The sequence below is a fragment of the Oncorhynchus mykiss genome, chromosome 12 (assembly GCF_013265735.2).
Source record: "Oncorhynchus mykiss isolate Arlee chromosome 12, USDA_OmykA_1.1, whole genome shotgun sequence".
NCBI lineage: Eukaryota > Metazoa > Chordata > Actinopteri > Salmoniformes > Salmonidae > Oncorhynchus > Oncorhynchus mykiss.
This window is the reverse complement of record NC_048576.1, coordinates 84,483,841-84,497,891: the sequence shown is the minus strand read 5'-3', so window position 1 is coordinate 84,497,891 and position 14,051 is coordinate 84,483,841. Positions and strand designations below refer to the sequence as shown.

The window sequence follows — 14,051 nt, the reverse complement described above, 5'->3', positions numbered from 1 at the left end:
CTGAAACTCAACAGGTGCTTCAATAGGGAATTAAAGCAGTAAAGACACACTGGGATAAAAGAATGCATTCTTCTTCTTCAGAAAAAAGGCAAACCGCACAAATATATATTTGCACTTCAAAGCCAGGCAGTGAAAACCTGTGAGGTGGTTATATCCTCCCTCTCACCTTGACCAGAGTGACTGTGAAGCTGTAGAGGAGGGAGAGGAGGAAGAGGACCAGAAAGATGCAGGCCATGTTCCAGTTCTCCTCTGCAGTGTCCGCCAGGATTGGATCAGACCTGTTCTCGTCAAAGAACACACCCTCCAGCTCAAGGAGCTCTACTCAAAATGAAAAAGAGGAGATTTTCAGTGAGAAAGAGTTGCAGAAACAGGCTAGCCTGGAATACATACTGAAATGCTCTGTTACAATGGTGAAACAGAGCATATGAAGCTAGAAACAGGCTAGCACCAGGAACATTTTATTGTATCAGAATTGAGTGAACAGACAGACAGACACCTGGTTTGGATATGTTCAGGGCCAGAGTCTGGGTGGTGTGGGTCACCCTGCAGGTGTAAACAGCCCCCGGTGCATAGTCCTGGGGTGCCAAGCTCAGGTAGCTCCTGATGCCAAATTTTCCCCTGGTGCCTTGTAGGGGGTGCTAGTGTTGTTGTTCCACAGCTCTGTCACGTTGTCCAGCAGCCAGGAGATGTTGATGTCCGAAGGGCTGAAGCAAAGCACCAGGCAGACGAGCTCACTGGGACCCTGGAACAGGGTGGCTGTTGGTGCGGAGGGGGTCACTGAGCCTGGAGTGAGAGCGAAAGTGAGAGTCAGGGAAGATAGACTGGAGTGGATGAGACTGGGCATGACAGAGTCTGGGAGAGAAAATGGGTGGATGGAAAGGGGGTAATCACGTGCGATAACATCAACAAAACTGTGTACGTGAACAATAAACTTTTATTTGATTCTATATGTATGAGTGATGATGACTGAATAAAGGATGTACATACTTTGAGGCCTGGTGCTGGAACTCCATGTACCCTAAAATGCTATACATTCTTGGGGCACAGCTAGCAACACAGATTATTATTGGTGGTGGTGTTGTTGTATCATTGACACTAGGGTTTGCATTTGCAATGGCTCTGTCCTGTCTAGACGGTACGTTCAGACTCACGCGGCACTTGACCGCAAGTGACTTTGGCAACAACACTTCAGAACCTTGGAGTTGAGAACTTACTAAGAAGAAAGGATATAATCAGAACGTCCTATTTAACTACTCAAATCAAATAGCTTCATTTTTACATGTTTTCACTTGAGTTATGATGAATTGGCTAAATGTGGAAATATCTACTTGTATTGTTTTGCTTCTCAGAAAAATGAGCAAATGAATGCACAAGCTAGGATAACAATATAGCTTGGCTAGCTGGGTTAGCCAACTAGATAAACATAACCAGCGAGCCAATTTAGTTAGCAAATCCAACAGAACTGATAATTTGACTAATTTAGCAATATATTGAGTAAATGTTATTCTGAGGTGTTTATAAAAATTGTACTAATGGAAATGGTCTGAGGTCAATTCTAAGTTCAACTCAAGAGTGGTCTGCTGACCTAGCCTACATTTCTTTCTTGATGACATTTTTTTTACACAATGAGGGGTTTGGAGGATAGCCTATTCGTATACCTACTGTAGGGCATGAAAGAGAGAGTTGGGATGCACAAAATGGGCATTGTGCACTACAAATTATTTTTATTGGGAGACACACTAACCACATATCTCTGGTATTGTTCTCATCTAAACTCTTCAAGTCATTAGACAACATTATCAACCAACAGTTTTACTATTCATCAGTACATGTTATTACAATCTAATCCATGGCACTATTCAAATCAACAGTCCACTCACCAAATACATTCTCTATTGTGCTGGTGATAGGTCTCTTGGACGACTCATGTCTGACAGCACAGGAGTAATTGGAGTTCTGATTCCACTCGGACCTGGGCACGATGAGTCTACTGTTCATGGAGTAGGTGCTGCTCCCTGCATAAAGAACTGAAGGGCTACTGGAGTAGCGAGATTAAGGTAGGCGACTGCCAGCCTTCTCCCAATTCACTATTACATCAGAGGAGAAGAACCCAGACACTAAGCAAAGCAGTGTGCCATTATTTGACCCCCATAGATCAGAATCTGATGGTCTCACTATCTTTATGGAGGGTGGCTTGAGATCTGGAGGGACAAAACAAATTAACAGGAAACTGATTAGTTATTGGATTTTGGGCCTATTCAGTCAAATGTAACAGAAACATTTAGTTTATTAATATGTCAGATAGGCACAAAGATGTATGTATGTATCAAAAACCTGCATTCTGGGTTATGTGTACCAAATGAGTGTTGAATTTGCCTACCTCTGCATTTGGTGATATGCTCCTCCTGGGCTTGGCTGGAGCAGCGGTGCTTCACCTCACAAGAAACACGTTTGTGTGCATGCCAGTCCCTCGCAAACACGTTAAACATGATCTGCTCAGTCTGTGTCCCATTTGAATGATCCTTGGGGGTCGGTGTGACTCCACCTTGAGAAGCCACAACCCCATCCACCTTCCAGCTGACAGAAAAGTCCCCAAGGCTGAGACCCACCAGCAGACAGGTGACAGCACCGTTCCATCTGTCCTCAGCTCTTGAAGAGTGGGTCCCTGTAGGTAAACCCCCACTTTCTGAGATGATATTGGAGTCACTGAGAGGAAGGGGAATTGAGTGTCTTAAGCCACTTTCAGATAAAGAATGCTTACATTACTAAAGGATGGTTAGGCCTATAATCACTGCTCCAGGACAGTATATGTCATAATAGCAAAAACTACCTGCACATATATTGATGCTCTTCTGACTTTCTGAAGATACTTGTCGATGACCTCACAGGTGAAGACCATACCCTGGTTCCACTCCTGCTGTGTTACTGTGATATGACTGGTTAGTGCCACATGTCCATCTTCCCCCATCCTTCTCTCATAGGCTGCTGCAGACCTCTGTTCAGACCCAAAGAGCCACTTGATCTGAGGGTTGAAGCTCCACCCAGAACACATGAGTTTCTGGGTCCCTGAGCCTGACGGCTCCTCACTGGGGACTAGAAGGAGCTCCAAGGATGGTTCACCTGGAAACAACACAAACACTTTCCCATTTTAGACATGAAGTGGTAAATCAAGATTATGCAACCAACAATAGAAACCTAATTTCATGTTGTTAGGCCAAATGACAATAAAAATAGAGATGTATTTATTTTTTTGTCCGAGAGTTGGTGAATAAGGCGCTGGAGAATGCGGTAACTCAACAGATGGTGAGGTTTGGACCAATTCCAGATTCCAACCAATGGGATGAACACTACATGCCTCCGGGCCTTGTTGACGATGCTGATTCATTCGATCCTGATGACCTACAATTAGATAAAACTTTTCTTAGTTCTGAAGTGTGAAGGTTGTAGTGAAAATCATAAAAAGTGAAAAACTAACCCCTTAAGTTGAGGAATTAGTGGTGTAAAAACATTTATCTTGTGTGTGTAATATTTAGTCAATGGGTGGATTGATAGAATAATTTGTGTTTAAAGTAATGACTAAGATATTTCACCCTGAAACTGTATCACTTTGTGTGAAATCCATTAGACACATAAGACTAGAAGTTGATCATGTGTGCAGCTTAGGCAGGATAGAATTAGGACATTGTGTTTCTTTTTAGCTATGTAAGCAGGGTGTAGTTGTGACAACAAAGGATAAGATGAGCTATCGACAGACAACTTGTGCAACTGTGAAACCAATAACAGAAGATTCTGTCCTCACCCAGGGTAGTGGAAAAGTTCAGCCTGTCCGAAAATGGAGTAGCCCATGATAAGTAAACTTGATAAATAAACTTGTGGGTGGGTGGGGGTGTGCGTGTGTGCGTGTGTGTGTGTGTGTAAAAAGCCTAGCTCTGCACTAGAAGGGCAGAGCTCTCTGAATAAAGAACTGATCATTTGTGTGCTGGGACACTGTCTGTTTATTACAACTTAGAGTCTTACAACCTCTAGGATACAGATGGAGTTATAAAATAGTTCAGTTAGAACATTGAGATATAAAATCACGCCCTGGCCATAGTGAGGTTTTTATTCTCTAGTTTGGTTAGGCCAGGGTGTGACTAGGGTGGGCATTCTATGTTCATTCTCTAGGGTTGTATTTCTTTGTTTGGTCTGGTATGGTTCTCAATCAGGGACAGCTGTCTGTCGTTGTCTCTGATTGAGAACCATACTTAGGTAGCTTTTCCCCACAGGGGTTTTGTGGGTAGTTAATTTCTGTTTTGTACCTGACAGAGCTGTTTCGGTTGTTCTTTTGTTACTTGTTGTATTTAGTGTTCAGTTTAATAAATAACATGAACACGTACCACGCTGCGCTTTGGTCCTCAACTTCTTCCACCAACAGCCGTTACACAGGGGATGTTCTAAGATTTTTGAAACAAAGGTGTAGACTGAAAATGACAGTTGTGAATTAGGGAGATAGTCTCTGGGGTTCAGTTATTATAGCAGACTATTGTAATGGGAGGAGACATTGGCTCTTGGTACACAGAATATATTTACATCTCCATGGGGTTAACTCTCTCAGGTCTATGCAAAGTTACATTCCTTTTGTCTATATAAAGTGGAGTGTCTGTCTCTCTTTCAGTAAGAGTTAAGAATCCAGCATCGAACCAACCCAGCTTGAATACAAACCATGTTCCCTGCATCTCTGCTGCTGCTGCTTGTAGCTGCATCACGTGAGTCTCCTTAGATTTGTTTTTGAAACTGAACATTTTATTTGCAGTTCTATATCAATATATTCAACTGTTAAATTACTTTTCTGACTACTCTGTAAATCCATAGATTGTTTTCATTCTAATTCTTCCATTGACAGGTGTGCACTGTGGTCTTGAGCTCACCCAACCAAGCTCATTGGATGTAAAGCCTGGAGAGTCTTTGATTATCACCTGTAAGGTATCTGGTTATTCTCTGACTGATAGCAGCAACGTCTATGGAATAGGCTGGATCCGTCAGCCTGTAGGAAAAGCACTTGAATGGATTTGGACCATCTATTATGTTGGAAGCTCAGACTCTCAAAGTTCCCTAACAGACAGGTTCAGTGTCACAAGAGACACTTCCAGCAACACAGTGTTTTTAAAAGGACAGAATCTGCAGACTGAAGACACAGCTGTGTATTATTGTGCTCGGTGGCCACAGTGATACAAACCACCAACAGACTAGTACAAAAACCCTATATGTGTGTGATGAATCAAGTACAAGCACAAACAGTATGGCACTTATTAGTATAAGTAGAGTCAAAATAAATAACCAGTGGTGTAAAATACTTAAGTAAAAAGACTTAACTAGTCTCTTGCGGTATTTGTACTTTACTATTTATACTTTTTACATCTTATCATTTTACATTCCTAAATAAATGTCTGTACTCTTTATTCCATACATTTTCCCTGACACCCAAAAGTACACGTTACATTTTTGAATGCCTAGCATGACAGGAAAGTGGACCAATTCATGTACTTAACAAGAGAACATCCCTGGTCATCCCTACCAAATGCTTTTATTGGGTGACTTTCACTTTTACTTGAGTCATTTTCTATTAATGTACAGTGCCTTGCGAAAGTATTCGGCCCCCTTGAACTTTGCGACCTTTTGCCACATTTCAGGCTTCAAACATAAAGACATAAAACTGTATTTTTTTGTGAAGAATCAACAACAAGTGGGACACAATCATGAAGTGGAACGACATTTATTGGATATTTCAAACTTTTTTAACAATCAAAAACTGAAAAATTGGGCGTGCAAAATTATTCAGCCCCTTTACTTTCAGTGCAGCAAACTCTCTCCAGAAGTTCAGTGAGGATCTCTGAATGATCCAATGTTGACCTAAATGACTAATGATGATAAATACAATCCACCTGTGTGTAATCAAGTCTCCGTATAAATGCACCTGCACTGTGATAGTCTCAGAGGTCCGTTAAAAGCGCAGAGAGCATCATGAAGAACAAGGAACACACCAGGCAGGTCCGAGATACTGTTGTGAAGAAGTTTAAAGCCGGATTTGGATACAAAAAGATTTCCCAAGCTTTAAACATCCCAAGGAGCACTGTGCAAGCGATAATATTGAAATGGAAGGAGTATCAGACCACTGCAAATCTACCAAGACCTGGCCGTCCCTCTAAACTTTCAGCTCATACAAGGAGAAGACTGATCAGAGATGCAGCCAAGAGGCCCATGATCACTCTGGATGAACTGCAGAGATCTACAGCTGAGGTGGGAGACTCTGTCCATAGGATAACAATCAGTCGTATATTGCACAAATCTGGCCTTTATGGAAGAGTGGCAAGAAGAAAGCCATTTCTTAAAGATATCCATAAAAAGTGTCGTTTTAAAGTTTGCCACAAGCCACCTGGGAGACACACCAAACATGTGGAAGAAGGTGCTCTGGTCAGATGAAACCAAAATTGAACTTTTTGGCAACAATGCAAAACATTATGTTTGGCGTAAAAGCAACACAGCTGAACACACCATCCCCACTGTCAAACATGGTGGTGGCAGCATCATGGTTTGGGCCTGCTTTTCTTCAGCAGGGACAGGGAAGATGGTTAAAATTGATGGGAAGATGGATGGAGCCAAATACAGGACCATTCTGGAAGAAAACCTGATGTAGTCTGCAAAAGACCTGAGACTGGGACGGAGATTTGTCTTCCAACAAGACAATGATCCAAAACATAAAGCAAAATCTACAATGGAATGGTTCAAAAATAAACATATCCAGGTGTTAGAATGGCCAAGTCAAAGTCCAGACCTGAATCCAATCGAGAATCTGTGGAAAGAACTGAAAACTGCTGTTCACAAATGCTCTCCATCCAACCTCACTGAGCTCGAGCTGTTTTGCAAGGAGGAATGGGAAAAAATGTCAGTCTCTCGATGTGCAAAACTGATAGACATACCCCAAGCGACTTACAGCTGTAATCGCAGCAAAAGGTGGCGCTACAAAGTATTAACTTAAGGGGGCTGAATAATTTTGCACGCCCAATTTTTCAGTTTTTGATTTGTCAAAAAAGTTTGAAATATCCAATAAATGTCGTTCCACTTCATGATTGTGTCCCACTTGTTGTTGATTCTTCACAAAAAAATACAGTTTTATATCTTTATGTTTGAAGCCTGAAATGTGGCAAAAGGTCGCAAAGTTCAAGGGGGCCGAATACTTTCGCAAGGCACTGTATCTTTACTTTTACTCAAGTATGACAATTGGGTATTTGTTCCCCCACTAAATAACTAGTATGAAAATGAATAAATTGATTGACTGTTATAAGCTGAACCAACCTGCAGTATGAACTGTTAAATTAAATACAAAGTTTAGTGAAATGTTGATTCTCTCTTTGTTTACAACATGTTAAAAATCTTGAAAATCCCTGGACCTGTTGAAAATTTCTGGACTCAAAACCTCTGTGATCATTCTGTATCAAATAAAAACAGTCTAATAGTGTTCACCTGTCAAGCCCATTGTTATCAGTAGAGCCACAATAGTAAATGTCATGATTAATTATTAGTAGTTATGATGTGTCTCTGTTCCTCAATCTAGTCAGTGCTTCTCCTCCACTCTGCAGTGAGATAAGTAGTGATGGAATAGCTCAGAGTTATGCATTGACTCCTAACAGGGCAGTTGGGTACAGGAACACAGAATACACAATAATATAATATAGAGAACTCAGAGATGGGGAACAGCTTCATATGGGAACAGCTTCATAATTCAATTATCCCAAGGGAAGCCAGGCTTCCCCAAAAAATTGACCGATGCATTTTTTAAATCTTTTTCTTTCTTCTCTCTGTGTTTCCTAATTGTCCTTCAATTTTCAAGAGTCTAAATGTATCTCAACGGAGAAAGCATCCGAGCGATATTTGTCTCTGTATGTGTAGGCCATTTGTATGATGCTGGCCTCCCTTGATGCTTGGCCTCCCTTGATAAAAAAAGGCTAAAATAATAGCCAATCATTGTTGAGCTGAACTGAGTGAGCTCAACTGTGAATGGTCCTGGCACACCAAAAAAAGTATAAAGGGAAGCCAGTTTGGATTTGGCGTCACTCCTATGAAATCGCACCAAGAGCAGACGTCATTGACAGAAACAACTTGAATTGTTGCTTCTCGTTATGTTGTTGTCCTCGAGTTGCTAGCTAGCTAGCTGAAATTGTCCCTTTCCTATATTAGCCATGGATGGAGATTTTAACTTCTTGCTCCTACTTGAGACGCAGACATCTCAAGTAGGCACCTGGAAATGCATAAGCGCTACACTAAATGCTAAATGTACTCGTTAACCTTTCTGATCTCCCCATCCCGGATCCGGGTTCGTGAATACAGACTCAAGCTCATTACCATAACGCAACGTTAACTATTCATGAAAATCGCAAATGAAATGAAATAAATATGCTAGCTCTCAAGCTTAGCCTTTTGTTAACAACACTGTCATCTTAGATTTTCAAAATATGCTTCTCAACCATTGCAAAACAAGCATTTGTGTAACAGTATTGATGGCTAACGTAGCATTTAGCATTAGCATTCAGCTGGCAACATTTACACAAAAAAACAGAAAAGCATTCAAAAAAATCATTTACCTTTGAAGAACTTCAGATGTTTTCAATGAGGAGACTCTCAGATAGCAAATGTTAAGTTTTTCCTGAAAGATTATTTGTTTAGGACAAATCGCTCCGTTTTCTGCGTCACGTTTAGCTATGAAAAAACCCTTGTATCCAGGTTTGTGTAAATCTATCAGCAAGCTCATTAGCATAACACAACGTTAACTATTTATGAAAATCGCAAATGAAATGAAATAAATATGCCATCTCTCAAGCTTAGCCTTTTGTAAACAACACTGTCATCTCAGATTTTCAAAATATGCTTCTCAACCATAGGAAAACAATAATTTGTGTAAAAGTAGCTAGCTAGAGTTAGCATTTCGCGTTAGCATTTAGCGTTAGCATTAGCGTTAGCATCCAGCACACAACATTAACAAAAACATAAAAGCCTTCAAATAAAATCATTTACCTTTGAAGAACTTCTGATGTTTTCAATGAGGATACTCTCAGTTAGATAGCAGATGCTCAGTTTTTCCAAAAAGATTCCTTGTGTATTAGAAATAGCTCCGTTTTATACATCACATTTGGCTACCAAAAAAAATCCATAAATTCAGTCCTCAAAACGCAAACTTTTTTCCAAATTAACTCCATAATATCGACTGAAAACATGGCAAACGTTGTTTAGAATCAATCATCAAGGTGTTTTTCACATATCTCTTCATTGATACATCGTTCTTGGACACATGCTTTCTCCCCTGAATCAAATGGTAAAGTGGAAGCAGCTGGCAGTTGCGCACCGAATTCGACGCAGGACACCAGGCGGACACTTGGAAAATGTAGTCTCTTATGGTCAATCTTCCAATGATATGCCTACAAATACGTCACAATGCTGCTAAGACCTTGGGCGAACGACAGAAAGTGTAGGCTCATTCCTTGCGCAATCACAGCCATATAAGGAGACAATGGAAAACAGAGCTTCAGAAATTCTGCTAATTCCTGGGTGATGCATCATCTTGGTTTCGCCTGTAGAATGAGTTCTGGGGCACTTACAGACAAAATCTTTGCAGATTCTGAAACTTCAGAGTGTTTTCTTTCCAAAACTGTCAAGAATGCATAGTCGAGCATCTTTTCGTGACAAAATATCGCGCTTAAAACGGGAATGTTTTTTATCCAAAAATGAAATAGCGCCCCTAGAGCTCTAACAGGTTAAAACTCAAACGTTCATTAAAATATACATGCAGGGTATTGAATTAAAGCTACACTCGTTGTGAATCTAGCCACCAAGTCAGATTTTTAAAATGCTTTTTGGCGAAAGCATGAGAAGCTATTATCTGATAGCATGCAACACCCCAAAATGCCTGAAGGCGACGTAAACAAAATAATTAGCGTAGCCGGCGCTACACAAAAACGCAGAAATAAAATATAAAACATTCATTACCTTTGATGATATTCTTTGTTGGCACTCCTACATGTCCCATAAACATCACAAATTGGTCTTTTTCCCGATTAAATCCGTCCATGAATGCCCAAAATATCCATTTGTATAGCCTGTCTGCATCACGAAAAAAGCTCTCTTCCAACACGCAACGTCATGTTTAAAAATTATATAAGTTGCCTATATTCTTTGACAAAACACTTCAACCTACTTTTATAACCCAACTTTAGGTATTTGTAAACGTTAATAAGCGATCAAATTGATCACTGGGCGATCTGTATTCAATAGCAGCTACAAAAGAAAACAGTGTCCATTTTTCAATCTTCTAAAATCGATTGAGGTAGGCTGGATGGAATCACGGATCTATTGGTAATGTCTCAAAGGATTTTTGTCAATGAAAATGACGTTTTTGGCGACATCGTGTGGAAGTTGTAGGAATTGCATCCGTCTCCATATTAAATTTGGTTTCCTTTAAATAATCCATCAGATTTCAGTGACCAGTTTTTCTTGCGCTTTTCGATGAAACACACGCTCTGTTATAGTCACAGCCGTGATTTAACCAGTTTTAGAAACTTCAGAGTGTTTTCTATCCACACATACTAATCATATGCATATACTATATTCCTGGCATGAGTAGCAGGACGCTGAAATGTTGCGCGATTTTTAACAGAATGTTCGAAAAAGGAGGGGATAGGATAAAGAGGTTAACGTGTGGTTTTACTTAATTCTCCCTACTGGCCAATGATTATAATGGAGATTCTGAACCAACCATTAATTTATACATTGTGGCCCTGTCCTGAGAGGTTTGAAGTTCAACATGTAGCTAGATGTACTGTAGGAGGCTAATGTTAACTAGCTAACATTACCCATGAAAGGAAGTTAGGCTAGCGAGCAAGCATTTTAGCTAGGTAGCCCAAGACAACCAAAAATAAAAGTGTGTGTTGTATGACAGATTGATAGACCGTTTTTTTTCTACTTGCACGAACACACACGCACGCATGCACACACACACACACATAAATCAGAAAAATGTACAGCCACATCATATTTAGCTTATGCTGCTTGAACTAAATTGTTTTTGGTATATTTTAGTTGTCACTGTATTAGATTAAGCATTGGTAATTTGATGATGTTGACATGTTGAAGTTGAAATGGTGCTGGAGAAGTGGAGGCAGCTCCTGTTTTCTTTGCGACTTACGTTAACTCTGTGGTTCTAAAGTCAATAGTTGATTAGTGGTCTGAAAATGATGGAAACATTAACTTGCTTGACCATGTTTTTGGTCATGTAACTATTTGTTGCAAGCAATATGCTTTGTGGACTCCACAGGACAGATGTTGCTCTCCGGTTTTGTGATGAAACAAAGGTGTCGTTGAATTTATTCTGCCAATGTGTCTTCTTATTGTCTCTGCCTTTAGGCCTATATATCATGGTCACAAGGCATATGAACTAACAGGTTAAAGAGCAAACAGCGCAATTATCACAACACGTAGGATGTAATATGGCATTTTCTTCCTTCTGGCTTCCCCAGTGATATTACCAACGCACCACTACCTCAACATGAAACCATTTCTGAGTAACAATTAAGTACCACGCTGTGATTGTTTTCAATTATACAACGGGTGGGTCTAATCCTGAATGCTGATTGGTTAAACCTCATTCCAGCCGGTGTCTATTCCACAAGTTATCATCGGCTAAATCTATGATGTTAAAAGGCCTATTTACTCTCTTCCATCTGACTGCGCAATCCACTGTCTCATCTGCACAGCCAAGCTATTTATAAACTTGATCTCCACTATAAAAAGCATCCAGTTTTTATCAATGTTTGCAAATATCACATTTACATAAGTATACATACCCTTCACTCAGTACTTTGTTGAAGCACCTTTGGCAACAATTACAGCCTTGTGTCATCTTGGGGATGATGCTACAAGCTTGGCACACCTGGATTTGGGAAGTTTCTCCCATTCTTCCTTCTTTCTCCCATTCCCATTCTTCAGAGATCCTGAAACTCTGCCAGGTTGGTCGGGGAGCGTTGCTGCACATCTATTTTCAGATCTATCCTGAGATGTTAGATCGGGTTCAAGTCCAGGCTCTGGCTGGGCCACTCAAGGACACTCTGTACTTTGCCCATGTTCATCATTCAGTCGATCCTGACTAGTCTCCCAGTCCCTGCCGCTGAAAGACATCCCCACAGCATGATGCTGCCACAACCATGCTTCACCAAAGGGATGGTGCCTGGTTTCCTCCAGACGTGACGCTTGGCATTCAGGCCAAAGATTTCAATCTTGGTTTCATCAGACCAGAGAATCTTGTTTCTCATTGTCTGAGAGACTTTAGGTGCCTTTTGGAAAACTCCAAGCGGGCTGTCATGTGCCTTTTACTGAGGAGTGGCTTCCATCTGGCCACTCTACCATAAAGGCCTGATTGGTGGAGTGCTGCAGAGATGGTTGTCCGTCTGGAAGGTTCACCTATCTCTACAGAGGAACTCTAGAGCTCTGTCAGAGTGACCATCAGGTTCTTGGTCACCTCCCTGACCAAGGCCCTTCTCCCCTGATTGCTCAGTTTGGCCGGGCGACCAGCTCAAGGAAGACTCAAGGTGGTTCAAAACTTCTTCCATTTAAGAATGATGGAGGCGACTGTGTTCTTGGGGACCTTCAATGCTGCAGACATTTTTTGGTACCCTTCCCCAGATCTGTGCCTCGACACAATTCTGTCTCGGAGCTCCACGTACAATTCCTTTGACTTCACCGCTTGGTCTTTGCTCTGATATGCACTGTCAACTGTGGGACCTTTATATAAACGGGTGTGTGCCTTTCTAAATCATGTCAAATCAATTGAATTTACCACAGGTGGACTCCAATCAAGTCTTAGAAATATCTCAAGGATGATCAATGGAAACAGGATGCACCTGAGCTCAACTTTGAGTCTCATAGCAAAGAGTCTGAATGTTTATGTAAGTTGTTTATGATTTTTATTTTTAATAAATTAGCAGAAATTCTAAAAAGCTGTTTTTGCTTCATCATTATGGGGTATTGTGTGTAGATTGCTGAATATTTAAATTTACATTACAATTTAATACATGTTAGGAAAAGGCTGTAATGTAACAAAATGTGTGAAAAAGTCAAGTAGTCAGAATACTTTCCGAAGGCACAGTACATACGTACTGTACATACAATGTATACATACCTTTTGTATGTGTAAATAAGTAATTCCAGTTGTGACAGTGATGAATTGTGGAGTCATGGCACCATATTTTGGCCAAGGAAGATGAATGGCTGTGTCCTATAGCTTATCATAATGTTGCATAAGTTCAGTAATTGTGGCATGTTACCCCATGTATTGTTACAGAACCTAGTGGTAAGGCTAGTCAATATTTTGTATCACAATTTAGCATAAGTTGTCCACCATTATTTTAGGGGCATTTAGTATATTGACCAGTTCACCTCTGCTTTATTAACAAAGGACGGCAGGTAGCCTAGTGGTTAGAGCCGTTGGACTAGTAACCGAAAGGTTGGATGATCAAATTCCTGAGCTGACAAGGTAAAAATCTGTCCTTCTCCCCCTGAACAAGGCAGTTAACTCACAAAAGCTTAGCCTTTTGTTAATAAACCTGTCATCTCAGATTTTTAAATGATGCTTTACAGCCAAAGCAAGACAAGCGTTTGTAAGTTTATCGATAGCCTAGCATAGCATTATGTCCAGCTAGCAGCAGGAAGCTTGGTCACAAAAATCAGAAAAGCAATCAAATTAACAGTTTACCTTTGATGATCTTCGGATGTTTTCACTGACGAGACTCTCAGTTAGACAGCAAATGTTCCTTTTGTTCCATAAAGATTCTTATTACATTTTTAATCACCCAAAATACCTCCGTTTGTTGGCCACATTATGTTGAGAAATCCACCGGAAATAGTCATGACAACGGCGGAAAAAAATCTAAATTATATCCAGAAACATGGAAAACGTTTTTTATAATCAATCCTCAAGGTGTTTTTCAAATATCTATTCGATAATATATCAACCGGGACAATTGGCTTTT

At 40.5% G+C, this 14,051-nt stretch overlaps 1 long non-coding RNA gene and 1 pseudogene across 1 annotated transcript; one reads left to right on the top strand and one right to left on the bottom strand.

Moving 5' to 3' along the window:
* Nucleotides 1–97: 97 nt before the first annotated feature.
* Nucleotides 98–3,385, bottom strand: LOC110519485 (annotated as a pseudogene).
* A 1,289-nt stretch (nt 3,386–4,674) lies between these two features.
* On the top strand, nt 4,675–5,436 carry LOC110538701. The gene is made up of 2 exons (XR_005035164.1): nt 4,675–4,745; nt 4,883–5,436. It is a non-coding gene; the product is annotated as an uncharacterized LOC110538701 (long non-coding RNA).
* Nucleotides 5,437–14,051: the final 8,615 nt, after the last annotated feature.